This window comes from Rhinatrema bivittatum, chromosome 8 (genome assembly GCF_901001135.1).
Source record: "Rhinatrema bivittatum chromosome 8, aRhiBiv1.1, whole genome shotgun sequence".
NCBI classification, from domain to species: Eukaryota; Metazoa; Chordata; class Amphibia; order Gymnophiona; family Rhinatrematidae; genus Rhinatrema; species Rhinatrema bivittatum.
Genome location: NC_042622.1, coordinates 53,308,954 through 53,322,372, shown reverse-complemented (window position 1 = coordinate 53,322,372; position 13,419 = coordinate 53,308,954). Strand labels below are relative to the sequence as shown.

The following is a 13,419-nucleotide window of genomic DNA, read 5'->3' as shown; positions in this document are numbered from 1 at the left end:
TAGGTTCATAATGAAATAACCTGATCTGAATCTCTGCTTCCATTTACCACCTTTCTTTTGACTATGATAAGCCACAAATGTCCCCTAAAACAACTGTGGAGGTAATTTTCATAGAGTTGGGTGCTTAAAAATGAACATATGTGTGCATAATTTGCCTGTACTCGCCAGTGGTTATTTTATAAAAGTTGAAATTACGCACATACTTTGTTTCGCACGCATATATATGTATGTAAATAAAGGGGGCAGTCTAGGGGTATTTCAGGGCAGGGCCAAACGTTATGCACCTAAGTTGTTATTTTAAAAGACACACATGTAAATTTGCAACTTACTCTCGTAACTTTACACCTGTAATTATCTTGCATAATATCAGCCATGTTTATTGTGTATTATCGGCTGGATGGGAGGTCTGTGTGAACTGGAGGAGAAAGGGGAGCTCAGGCTGAAAAACTAGGAGGGCCTTGATAACCTGGAGTAGGACTGGGTGAACTGAACTGGCAATCTGGTAATTTCAATTACATATGCATGTTTTAAAATACCCTGACTTCTGTACATAAATCTGATTTTATGTGAGTAAGCCCTACTTTATTTTCATGCATAAAATATATGCGTGCATATTTTTTAGATAGGTATTAAAAGTATGCATATTCAGTGCATCAAAATCATTACTTTCAATGCACGTGTATTTTATAATATGCTCGTATCAAATACAAGGGTTATAAAATACTACCATAAAGCCACACGTGGCAATCTACATGTGCATAGGCAGCTGCATGGAATTTTTTGAACGTTATCCCTATAGACCTTAAAGTCTGGTAAGTTTGAGTGGTAATTGGAAGAGAGCATGGGGACTTCAAGCTGAGTTACACTTATTAGTGGCACGATGGACTTTCTCCTCCTGTCCCTGTTTTCTGTCTCTGACAGCTACATACACTTTCTTGTGTGGATGTGAGCAGAAAAAATGTTTGTTTTGGTTCATCCATTTTTGGATAATTTTTTATTTGATTTTCTTCACTTCATGGTGTTCTTAAATTTGTTTTTTTAAATTTTGTATTCATTTTAGAAAATAGCACATTCTGTTCATAAACAGGGTGCTCTACCGAATAAATAGTAGAGATGTGCTTCAGCTGAACCTTTCGGTTTGGCCTTCGTTATTGGTCCGCCACAGGAAATTTCATTTTCATGTGGTTCGGGCTGATTTTTTTTGGCTGCCCCGAAAAAAAACAAAAAACCCCCACCCCAACCCTTCAAATTCAATTAACTACAACCCCCCACCTCCCAACCCCCTCAATACTTGCCGAAAGTCCCTGGTGGTCCAGAGAGGGAGATTGGTCACAGGAGCAATCTCCCTCTCTCGGGCCTTTGGCTGCCACTAGTCAAAATGGCACCGGTGGCCCTTTGCCCTTACCATGTGACATGTGGCAGTGGTAACCCCTGTCTTATGGTAAGGGCAAAGAGCCACTGGTGCCATTTTGATTAGTGGCAGCCAACGGCCCGAGAGAGGGAGATTGCTCCCAGGACCCCCGCTGGACCACCAGGTATTTTTGGCAAGTTTTGGGGGGGTTGGAAAGGTGGAGGGATTGTAGGTAATTGAATTTGAAGGGTTGGGGTGGGTTTGAGGTTTTTTTTTGGTTTTTTTTTAAGTGCCCTTTCTCCCCCTCCAAGAAACGATAAGAAAACCAAATGAAATTTCGTGGGTTTTCCTATCGGTTCGTCAGGCAACGAAATAGGAAATATCGTCTTTATTTCCTATTTCGTTACAAACAAATAAACATCCCTAATAAATAGTATCCCCTATTTATGAATAGTGTTCAATTTTTATGAAACAAATGACTCTGAAAATTTTTGGGATTGTTAGGGGCACTGATCATTCATATTTACTTTCAAAAACCAAAATGAATCCATCTGATTTGATTCAGATTTCTTATTCATTTTAAAGAAACACATCCCTAATGTCTTCCTGCAGCTTTTCAAGTAGTGAGTAGTGGAGTCCTGCGAAAGCTGCAGTATTATGATCAATTTGAGTCAGCTCAGTTGGTGCACTCCATCAAGCCTCCACTCAAGATGTGTGACTGGATAGCTTTTTGAAGCAAAAATAGCAAGTTGAGGGTTTCTCAGTAGGTTTGAGGGATATTATTTTAAATAGATGAGAACAAGATCAAGGCCTTCCTGGCCCCAAACTAAAAGGTAAAAGAAAGCCCTGGCTTTCTCTGAGTTCCACCTAGATATAGGTCTCCTCCACCATCATTGCTGTAGGAAAGGTTAGTCTATAAACTATCACTATCTTTGCTTCCATGCTGCTCAAGCCTTGGGCTCCTGGAAGTCCTTCAGTACAGGGACATTCCGAAAACAGGAAGTTCAAGAGGCCCGCAGTTTTCATTTAGGCCATCTGGTTCAACTTGTTGCCAGCTTCTTCACATTCTCTGCTATTTTCTCAAGTTGTATTGGGGAGGGGGCTGAGTAGGGAGAAGAAGGCAATTTGCAGGGAATGCCTGTGTGTGATCACATCTTGAATATTGTATGCAAATCTGGTTGTCCCATCTCAAAATGATATAGCAGAACTAGAAGGGAGACCACAAAGATAAAGGAGATGGAATATCTCCCCCTATGAGGAAAGGCTAAACAGGTTAGAGTTCTTCAGCATGGAGAAGAGATTTCAAAAAGGAGATATGATAGAGGTCTAAAAAACAATGATTTGGATGGAAGGAGTAGATGGTCAAGGTGGACAACCCATGTAGCTAATTGCACTTTTAAAATAAATTATAGGAATTATTTTTCTCTCAAGTAAACTGTGGAATTTGTTTCCAGAGAATATAATGAAGGCATGTGGTGTTCCTGGATTTAAAAAAGTTGAGACAGGTTCCTGGAGGAAATGTCATAACCACTATTATCCATATAGACTTAGGAAAGACACTGCTTATCCTTGGTTATGAGTAAGAAAGAATGGACCTATTCTTTGGGATCCTACTGGGTACTTGTGACGAGGATTGGACATTGTTGAGACAGGATGCTGGACTTGATAGATCTTTTATTTGATTTATTATGGCATTCCTTAGGTTCTTATGTTCCTTCTTGGTTATCTGGTAGCCAGGAAGACTTCCTTTTTCTGCATTTTCTCCACTATTTTTTCCCACCGCCCCGCTTGTCTGGGTTTAGCTTTATTAGAGTCAGTTTTTTGAGTTAAACACCTTGTGGGAGCGAGCAGTGATTCTCACAGGCCTGGAGGCAGAAATTCAGTCTGACTCCAGCCTTTCTTGAAACATAATATTTATTCACAGCTTCAATCATATACACAACACTATACTGCTTTTACCTTCAGACAGTGTACTCTCTCTACTCACAGTTTGTACTGCTTTGTCTCAGCTCAGTGTTTGGACAATGTTATGTTACAGGAGCTGCCTTCCTCCTGGAGACCTGGGCCTGGTCTGGTTATCCCCACCTGGATCCCAGTTCTTATTCCCCAGTTTCTGGATTCACCCTCTGAGCCCTACCTGCCCTGCAGAATCACGCCCATAGAGCATACTCTCCTTAAGGTATTTAAGGTAGACCAGGTGTCTAGTCTGGTCCTGCACAAGTAAATAGGGGAACACTAGGGGCACTGCCTCACACACCTGTGGAGCAGCTGTCTTTCATTCAACAACCTGACAGCCTTTGCCTGACTTGGGTTCACGTATCCTTACACTCCTATTTAACTTCCTTTGAACTGTTGTCTGTTCTTGATCCTGTATGATGGGTGCAAACCTGTAACATTGTTGAAAACAATACTGTACCAGCACATGGTATAATATATGTAGCCCCCACTTAGGTGTTAGGGCTGAAGTGGTGTAGGGGACACCACTGTGTTGCAGATCTTAGTATGTTCCATAAATAGAAAAACCTTACCTTTTATCCCTACTGCAATGTCGCCCACAAAGATATTGAACAGAACTGGACCCAAAACCAATCCCTGGGGCACACCACTTAACACCGTTCTCTTTTCAGACTAGGTTCCATTTACTATTACACACTATCTCTTTTCAGTGAATCAATTTGTAATACACTCTATCACACTGGCACCCACTCCCAAGCTCCTCATTTTTTTCACAAGCCTCCTATGCAGGACCATATCAAAAGCTTTGCTGAAATACAAGTAAATCACATTGAGCGCTATTTCTTGATCCAAATCTCTAGTCACCCTATCAAAAAAAATCAATTAGATTTATCTGACAGGATCTTCCCCTGGTGAATCCATGCTGCCTTGGGTCGAACAACCCACTGAAATGTATATAGTTCACTATGCTTTCTTTCAGCAGAGTCTCCATTAATTTTCCCACCACCGAGGTGAGGCTAACTGGCCTGTAGTATCTATCTTCTTCTCTGTTACCACCCTTGTGAAGCGGGACCACCACCGCTCTTCAGTCTCATGGCATCACTCCTGTTTCCAGGGATCTATTGAGCAGGTCTTCCAGCGAACCCTTCAGCACATCTCTGAGCTCCCTCACTGTCCTGGGATGTACCTCATCTGGCCCCATAGCCTTGTACCCTTTCAGTTTCCCTAGCTCTTCCCATATATTCTCCTCTGTAAATAGAGTTTTGTCTATCCCACTCCCATCTACGGTCTTGTCAATCAGCAACGGTCCTTCTCCAGCATCTTCTTTAGTGAACACCAAACTGAAGTATTTGTTTAATATTTCTGCCATTTCCTTATCTGTCTCTTCATATTGTTCCTTTCCCCTTTCAATTTCACTATACCACATGGGGCCTTTCTTCTTTCTCTGATATAACCAAAAATTGCTTTACCTCTTTGACAATCCTTTCTTCTGCCTGACCTTTTGCTTTCCTGATTTCTTTTTTCATCTCCCTCAGTTTCACCAGATATTCTTTCCTGTGTTTCTCTTTTTGGGATCCTTTATACTTCTTGAAATGCTGTTCTTTTTGCCTTTATTATTTCAGCCACCTCATTAGAGAACTAAATTGGTTTCTTTTTCTTCTTCTTTTTGCTTACATTTCTAACATAAAAAATTGTTGGCTTTGTGATAGCTCCTTTTAATTTGTCTCACTGTTGTTACTTCTCACCCATTTTCTCCCAGTCTTCTAGTTCTTCTTCCAGGTTTGACCCATTTTGACAAAATCTTAAAGCCAGTATCTGCCAACCTAGGGAGGTCCTGCAAGGATGTTGCATTATATACAACTGTCATGATTGACATTTCAAATGGCATCATGACCAACAAGTTATTACATTAGACTGCAGCATACCCAATGTACATACAGTAGCTGCTGTGATATGATGTGTGAAGCATGACAAATCATTTCAGTATAACAGCAGCAGGCAAAAGGAACCTGTTACTACAGGTAAAATGCTGGGTAAAACTGAAATCAGCTTGCAAGCCATGTTGGCTAATAGCTGCTCAGTATTTCCCAAAGTTTTCACCCAGCACATTGCAAGTTTTCTACATCAAAAAGACACACAAGACTCACAATGTCCACTAATGACTCATTCAGGCCTCCTGTGTTTATATTCTGTTTTCCTCTTCTAAGCCATTAAGTTAATTGAATAATAATGAAATGAAGCAAATCTACCCCTCCCATGGAGCTACCCTCAGCTATACTGTCCCAGTGCCTTTAGCAATGAAATAATTAGCAGTTCAGCAGGGGACCTCACTGTTGGGTGACACCCTGGCAATGAGCCAGGCAACCCTAGTCAGGATGTGGTGTTAGAAGCCTAGCAGCTGGAGCAATGGATTTGCTGAATGCAGCCAATATGACAAGCAGCCAGTGGCGTGCAGTAATTTGCTTTGGACTCACCCATGTGTTTCAAGCAATAAAGGGTTCATCCAGTTTGATTTTGGAAAATATTCTACATATGTAATTGAAACTTGCCAGTATATCCATGAGCTATAACCAACCTGAAAACATGTGGAAAGCAGTGCACATTTCTACAAGTTTGTTCTGAAAAATCATCAGTAACAAGTGTGAAAAATATGTCTCAAGTTATTTCACTGTAGATGAGAGCCACATTAATTGTGAATTTTATTTTATTTAATATTTAAGGTTACAACTACAAGATACTGTTCAGAATGTGTACATTTCAAAGTCCAATGAGTATTCTAATAATTTCTTTAAAACTAGAAGTGGAGGGGTAGAACCACAACTGAAGCCATTTTTCCATCAAGATTTAAGGTGTATCTACTATAAATTACATTCAGTTCATTATTTGTGTTTTATTTGCAGATCATTACCTGGGTTGTATATTAATAAATACTAAAAACAAAAAGTGAGGTGTTAAGGAGTCAAGGAGTAGCCTAGTGATTAGAGCAATTCTGGCAATTCTGATTAGTAGCTTTGAATTCTGGCTGCAAACCAGGGAAGCCAAAATTCAAAGCTACTGCCACTCCTTGTAACCTTGGGCAAGTGACGTCACAATCCATTGTCTCAGGTACAAACTTAAGGGGTCATTTACTAGCTGTAGTATTTTCCTCCAGAGAGAAAAATACCATAGGGGTTTATAAAGCTGTGATACTCGATACTACAGCATAGAATACCACATGGTATTTCCCCTCATGGTAAAATACCATAGTGAAAAATGCCACAGGACATAAGGGCCTAAACGTGCTGTCATCTTCTTAAAAGGCCATATTGACCCTATCAACCCCCACCACCAGTGAGTGTATCACCCCCCTCGGGGGTCTTGTGAGATTTTTGCCCACCCCCTGCCACTTGTAGAGGTGGGCCACCTCATGTCAAAAATATTTTTTTTAAATGTTGAATATTGCACAGCAAATGCTCCTCCCCCTTTCCAACTCCTCCTCTTTTAAATAAATTCACCCCAGCTCCAACCCCTCCAGCAGTCGATTCCTCCTGACTCTCTCCGGGATATCTGGTGGTCTAGTGGGGCCTGGAATGCCCCCTAGGCTCTGGATTCATTGCTGTCTCCTTTCAAAATGGTGCCGGCTGGCTGGGATACAGGTTATGCCCAATGGGTTGGGGTGGGGGTCGGAGGGAATCAGCTGTTGGGAAGAGTTTAGAGCTAGAAAGGGGGGAATGCATTTAAAAGAAGTAGGGTTGCCTTGTGACATTCAACTTTTTAGAATTTGTTTTGACATGAACGCCACTTCTGCAGGCAGCAGAGGATGGGTAAGGGTCTCACAAGACCCCTGGAGGGAATACACCTGCTGGTGATAGGGTGGGGGGGGGTCAATATGGCTGATATAGTCTACTAAGAAACTGCCCAAGCGTATCAGAATGCACTTTAGCATATCAATGCTTCCAGGGAAAGTTAGCTACAACTCCTGAATTGTAGCTAACTTTCAATAAACTAATGCTGCTTGCAATTGTTCAGGCAAACTGCGATATTTTAAATTAAATCCCCTAGAAATGAGCTGCTCTGCATGCATTTGCAAATCATTTGCATGCTAAGCAGCTCATTACTATTTCAGCAACATTTGGGGTAAAATAATGTGCAGTATTGAGAAGAGTGCGCAATATTGCTACCAAAAGGCATTTATCATAAATATAACATAAATAAGATATAGATAGCAGTTACATCAATGTCTGACGCAATGAATTCCAAGTTCCCAGTTTCCCTACTTCCTTTCTTTTCATTTTTCCATAGTCAGTAGAATTATTATTATGATCTACCAGGGTATACCAAACTGAATTTAGTTTAACAATCAAATGATATTTCCAAAAGCGAATATGGGGACATAGACTGAGCTAACTTCTTGCCTGATTGTTACTTTTATTGGAGAAAATACTGCTCAAAAGCTTGTGCACAGAATTCACAGATTTTTCCAAGTCATGCCTCAGAAGTTGTGAAAGAGAGAATTCCAAGTCAGCAAGACAGTGTGATTGGATCTGGAACAGCATGAGGAGTTTATCATCTGACTTCTTGCTAGTAGAGATGTGCATTTATTTCTAACAAATGTCAAAAAATGCAATGAATAAAGCCATTTTTGGTTTGCACCAAATGGAATGAACAGAAAGTAGCTTCCTCAGTCTCCTATGGTAAGGGATTTTCGTATTTGTGACATTTAAAAAAAAAAAAAAGCCTCGAGTGTCCCTGGCTGGGCCTTCCCAGCCAAAAGAGTGCCCAGGTTTGGTTTGGTTTACATAAACAAAACAAAGCAAAATAAACATCAAACTAAGGGGTTCATTTATCAAAGTGCTATATGGTGTTTTCGCTTGCAAAAAATGCCTTTAATGCATGCGAAAATGCCATTAATGCGTCTGAAAGCACCATAATGCATGGTGAGATGCAAATGAGAGGATATTGGGGTGGGATTTGTGGCCAAGTGGGCTGGGCTCACAGTTTTGCATGGCTTTAATGTGAATTTTAACTACACCTTTTTCATTTGTGGAGAGAGAGAGAGAGAGAAGACTAGCCATAATACCTTCACACTAGATAGGTATTTATATCTCTATTAGGTGCACTGGATGACCCGCGCCATTTTTAAAGATGGCGCCGGACGTCCATTGCTCCTACCATGTGACAGGGACCGGCCAATGGCACGGATACCCTGTCTCTTGCTAAGGGCAAAGGGCCTTCGGCTCCATTTTGTTTACTGGCAGCCGACGGCCCGAGTGTGGGAGAATGCTCCCGGGACCCCACTGGACCACCAGGTATTTAAACATTTTTTTGGGGGGGTCCGGAGGGTGGGGGATACTAACAAACTCATTTTAAAGAATCGGCTGTATTTTTTGGTTATTGGCTCGGATGCAGCCGATTAAAAAAAAACCCCAATAGGACTGCAAGATAAAAATTTCACGATGTGAATCGGAACCGGAATCCGAACCGATACCGGTTCCGATTCACATCTCTAATCTCTATGGGAGGCCCACCTAGTCATTCGAGGTGAGGTTTAGGTAATAGTGTAGGGGTTAGGGGCTACTTTGACATTCAAAGTGAGATGTATGAACAGAACAGTGCTCTCTTGTGAAGATTTGATGACCTTTGGAGTGAGGAAACTCACCCCAAAAATGCAATGTTCTCTCAACCTAGCTTGATTTACCCAGGTAGAAAGTCCATCAAGCTAGGTTGAGAGAACATTGCATCTTTGGGTGAGTTTCCTCACTCCAAAGGGCATCAAATCTGCACAAGAGAGCACTGTTCTGTTCGTATGTCTCACTTTGAATGTCAAAGAGAAAGTGAAAGAGAATGTCAAAGAGAAAGTCCATCAACCAAAGATGAGTTTGTGCAATGTTCTCTCAACCTAGCTTGATGGACTTTCTACCTGGATAACATCAAGATAGGCTGAGAGAACATTGCATCTTTGAGTGAGTTTCCTCACTCCAAAGGTCATCAAATCTTCACAAGAGAGCACTGTTCTGTTGTTCGTCTCACTTTGAATGTCAAAGTGGCCCCTAACCCCTACACTAATACCTAAACCTCACCTCGAGTGACTAGGTGGGCCTCCCATAGAGATATAAATACCTATCTAGTTAAGGGTATTATGGCTAGTCTCTCTCTCTCTCTTTCTCTCTCTCTCTCTCTGATTGTAGGAGGGCCCTGATAGCTAGGCTGGCTCTCCAGGAGCTTAATACTAAACATGGTCTCCCCAGTGGTTGTATGTAGGAAATACCACAATTTGCACTAAGACACACCCCTTTTCCTATCACATGCGATATTTAGTACATTTTGAAAATCTAAGCCTAAATGAAACAGAGCTTTTTCCCATATAGGCCCAAAGTTGTGGAATGCATTGGCTGTTGAACTCTGGTTATAGGATGATTTAAATTATTTAGAAAAAACTTAAATCAGTTATATTTAAATAGTATTATACTAATCCATATTTGAATTTTGTAGTGTTAGGGTTATTTTATTAATTCTTATTTTTTTTTATTCATTATTCATTTTACAAGCAAGAAAATATTTACTTGATTTAGAAACTGAGGTCTCTGATCATTACAAGAAAAGCATACCCCTTTTTAATATATATAAGAGAATTAATACATTTGATCAATATCCTCAAAATAAGTCCTAAAGAGAAGGAAATCCAAATTAAATTATACAATTATAATATAATAAAATAATTTGAAACCATTAATTTGCAAATAGCTAAGCTTTCTTTAATCTAGAAGGAAAGCATACCTTGTAATGGAGATGTTATGTACATCAAACTATGTCTCTTTTTTTACTACCCTGTTCTTTTTCTATTTCTACTTTCTTCTTGTCTAGAACTTCAGCAAGCTGAGAGGTTATAAAAAACAAAAATATGTTACCTTTATAGGATACCAGGCACCGACAGGGAAATTTTAGTTGAAATGTTACCCCCAACTGTAAAGCTAGAAGTCTAAGAAGTAGAAATTGTTTTTGGGTAATTTTTGAAACATCTGGAAAAATCCTGATTTGCATACTTAAAAAAGTCTGCATTCTATTTTTAAAAAATAGATTTAAAATCCAATCCCTATCGGGCTCTAATGTAAATATAACTATCAGGGTGACTGGTTTAGCCAACACTGAATCAGATGTCTCAAGCATTTCAGATAAATTTAATCTAGCAACTATTTCTCCTTGATCTGGCTTAGTCTCTCTGCTTGCATCTCTAACTATATCATTTTTCTGATCTTTATAGGGTATATAAAATACCCTAACTGGTGGAATATTCTCTTCTAGTACTTTCAAGATTTCTCTTACATATCTTTTATACATCTCCTTGGGGGATATAAGAGGTAATTGTGGGAAGTTCACAAAAACACCAATTTTTCCCTGTTAATATATTTTCTATATTCTCTAATTTAACCTGCAAGTTCAAGCTATCTTTAACTAAAGTAAGTTGTATATTTTTAATAGATTCTATTAAATTTTTATTATCAAGATTCTGATGGGTCAAACTAGTTGTTGTTTTTTCCAATTTTTTAATACGATCTTCATGATCTTGTAATTTCTCAGAATATAAACCAATTTGCCCTGAGATATACTTCCCTAATCCCTCTATAGCCTCCTAAAGTGAATCTAGTGTTACATTATTAGGTTTAATCATTTGAAAGTCTGAAGCTATCTTTCTAGGTGTGGAAATCTTTTGTTTAGATACACCACATTCTCCCAAGGCTATGCTGCTGGCAAAATCACCGCTACTCTTCTGAGCGGTGTCATCGATGTTATCTCCCGGATTCCCTGGCTGACCATTCCCTTTGTCTGCAACTTCGGCAGACATTGTGGCCATTTCCTCCTCCGGGCTTCTCTGCAATGCAGGGTTTTCCGGGGATTCCCTCATTATCGGCGAGAGTGAGATGTCAGTGCCCAGGGAGAGATTCTGCTCAAAGGCAAGATTAACTCCCCCATGTGGCTCAATCGCCGATTGTTGCCCAGCCCTAATAATGTGAGAGTCCATTGAGCCAGTCAGAGCAGGGCCAGCACGTTCTTTAGCCTGCCTTTTTCTGGCTGTATGAGGCATAACAATTATTGAAGTAGACAGTTTTAAAAGAAACTTAGGACTCAAATTCTTTCAATAATGGCTTAACTGAAATATTTGAGCTTTCCTTCTCATAGAGACTGGAGGATAAGAGGTTTAGCTCAAATATATTTATCTAAAGAAAAGTACCTTATTTCAAAATCCATCCATTGATTCCTTGAGACAAAATATTATTTCAAAGCCATGCACCCCTTAGACGTGCATGACTTTGGCGCCGCGCCGCTAGAGGACCGCTTTTTAAATCTTGCAGCATCACCGACTGATGACATCACACAAGGCGTGAACCCGGAGCACCTCCATCGGGGCCTAATTCAACATTCAGTATCCCCGTAAGCCTTCAGGGCCTTTCTCGAGCAGTCTCCTTCCTTCCAGTCTCGTTATTTCACTGTTAAAAGTCCGCTTTTTAAAGCTTACGTGCAGCGTCACCGTCTGATGACATCACACAAAGGGTGAATCTGGAACACCTCCATCAGGACCTAATTCAACATTCAGTACCCCCCGGTAAGGCTTCAGGGCCCTTCTCGAGCAATCTCCTTCCTTCCAGTCTCTTTATTTCACTGTTAAAAGTCCGCTTTTTAAAGCTTACGTGCAGCGTCTCCGTCTGATGACATCACACAAGGGGTGAATCCGGAACACCTCCATCAGGGCCTAATTCAACATTCAGTACCCCCGGTAAGGCTTCAGGGCCCTTCTCGAGCAGTCTCCTTCCTTCCAGTCTCGTATTTTATTAATTCTATTTTAGTTTGTTTTTTTTACTTTTTGTATTTGTATTATTATTGGTTGTTAAATTTAGGTAGGTATGCATTACTGTTTGTGAATGTTATGCTGTAATCCACATTGTTCAAAATTTTTTGGACATCATGAAAATAAGTGGAATAAATAAATAGAAATAATAAAAAGAGAAACAAAAAAGTAAAATTACAAATGTAGACATACACACCCCTATTGTGCTGTCGCAAGACTTACTTGATTAGGGAGAAAACAAAAGCTCAAGTAAGAATTGTGACAACAAAGTAACAGGCACATATGGGCAAACGAGATGGACCAGAGAGCATTGAGGGCAGTCAGGCTCCACTGGACGCTGTAACCCAAGGAGAATCCTAAAGTACAGGGACACTGGAAACATTTTGATTCATTTTGCTTTTGTTTGTTTTTTTCATTTCATTTGATGTCTTATTCAAAGCAAAATAAACAACAAAACATTTTTACAAAGGGAAAAACAAATAAATGACACGGTGTCCAATCCAGACCTCTCCTGCCCTCCAGACCAACCTGCAGAAATAAATTGCCCTCTCAGCCCCTCAGAACCCCCACCTCTTACCCCATCCGTAGGTTTATTTTGCTCAAAACGGCGCAGCAGCAATCCCCGACACTCCTGCCTCACTGGTGCCTTATTCCAAAATGACATCAGCCTCAGGTAACTGGTGCCATATGGTAATGACAGAGTAGGAGTTACTGGGAATCATTCTTGCCGCATTGCAACACATTTAAACCCTCAGATGGTGTGTGTGTGTGTGTTGGAGGGGGGCTGTCCGAGGACTGTGGGGTAATTTATTCTTCAGGCTGGGCAGTCGGGTGAAGTAGCTCAGACTGTGGTCGGAGGGGGAGAGAGCTTTTTTAGTTTGCTGGTAGGGGTAGGGGAGAAGTCCCTTCTGAAACAAAAGAAAAAAACAAATTAAATTTAGTTCAAACAAAAGCAAATCCCAATTAAAGCAGTTTTCCATGAGGATCCTAATTGGTTTACAATCATCCAGGAAGTCTCATCGGTGGGCATGATGTGCCACAGAGCACAGTGTGCATCGCATTCATTTTCTAATTGAGTGCAATTGGGCTCGCCACAAAAAAAAACCATTTTTGTGTTACGTCATGAATGCTCTAGCATAGAACAAGGTAAAAAATTGAATATATTTTGTCAAGTTTCCCATTTTGGTATTCGAGGTGATGAATTAGCTGGCGCGTTACAGAACAGGAGACCGGGTACAAAATCAGAGCTCCTATCCTGGGCACATGTTTGTAGTGCACCTTCTGTATG

At 40.5% G+C, this 13,419-nt stretch overlaps 1 protein-coding gene across 6 annotated transcripts in view; it reads left to right on the top strand.

Annotated features, from left to right (window-relative positions):
* The window catches only part of PTPRT (protein tyrosine phosphatase receptor type T), a 1,509,925-nt gene that overhangs the window by 569,223 nt on the left and 927,283 nt on the right, over nt 1–13,419 (top strand). The window lies entirely within an intron of this gene.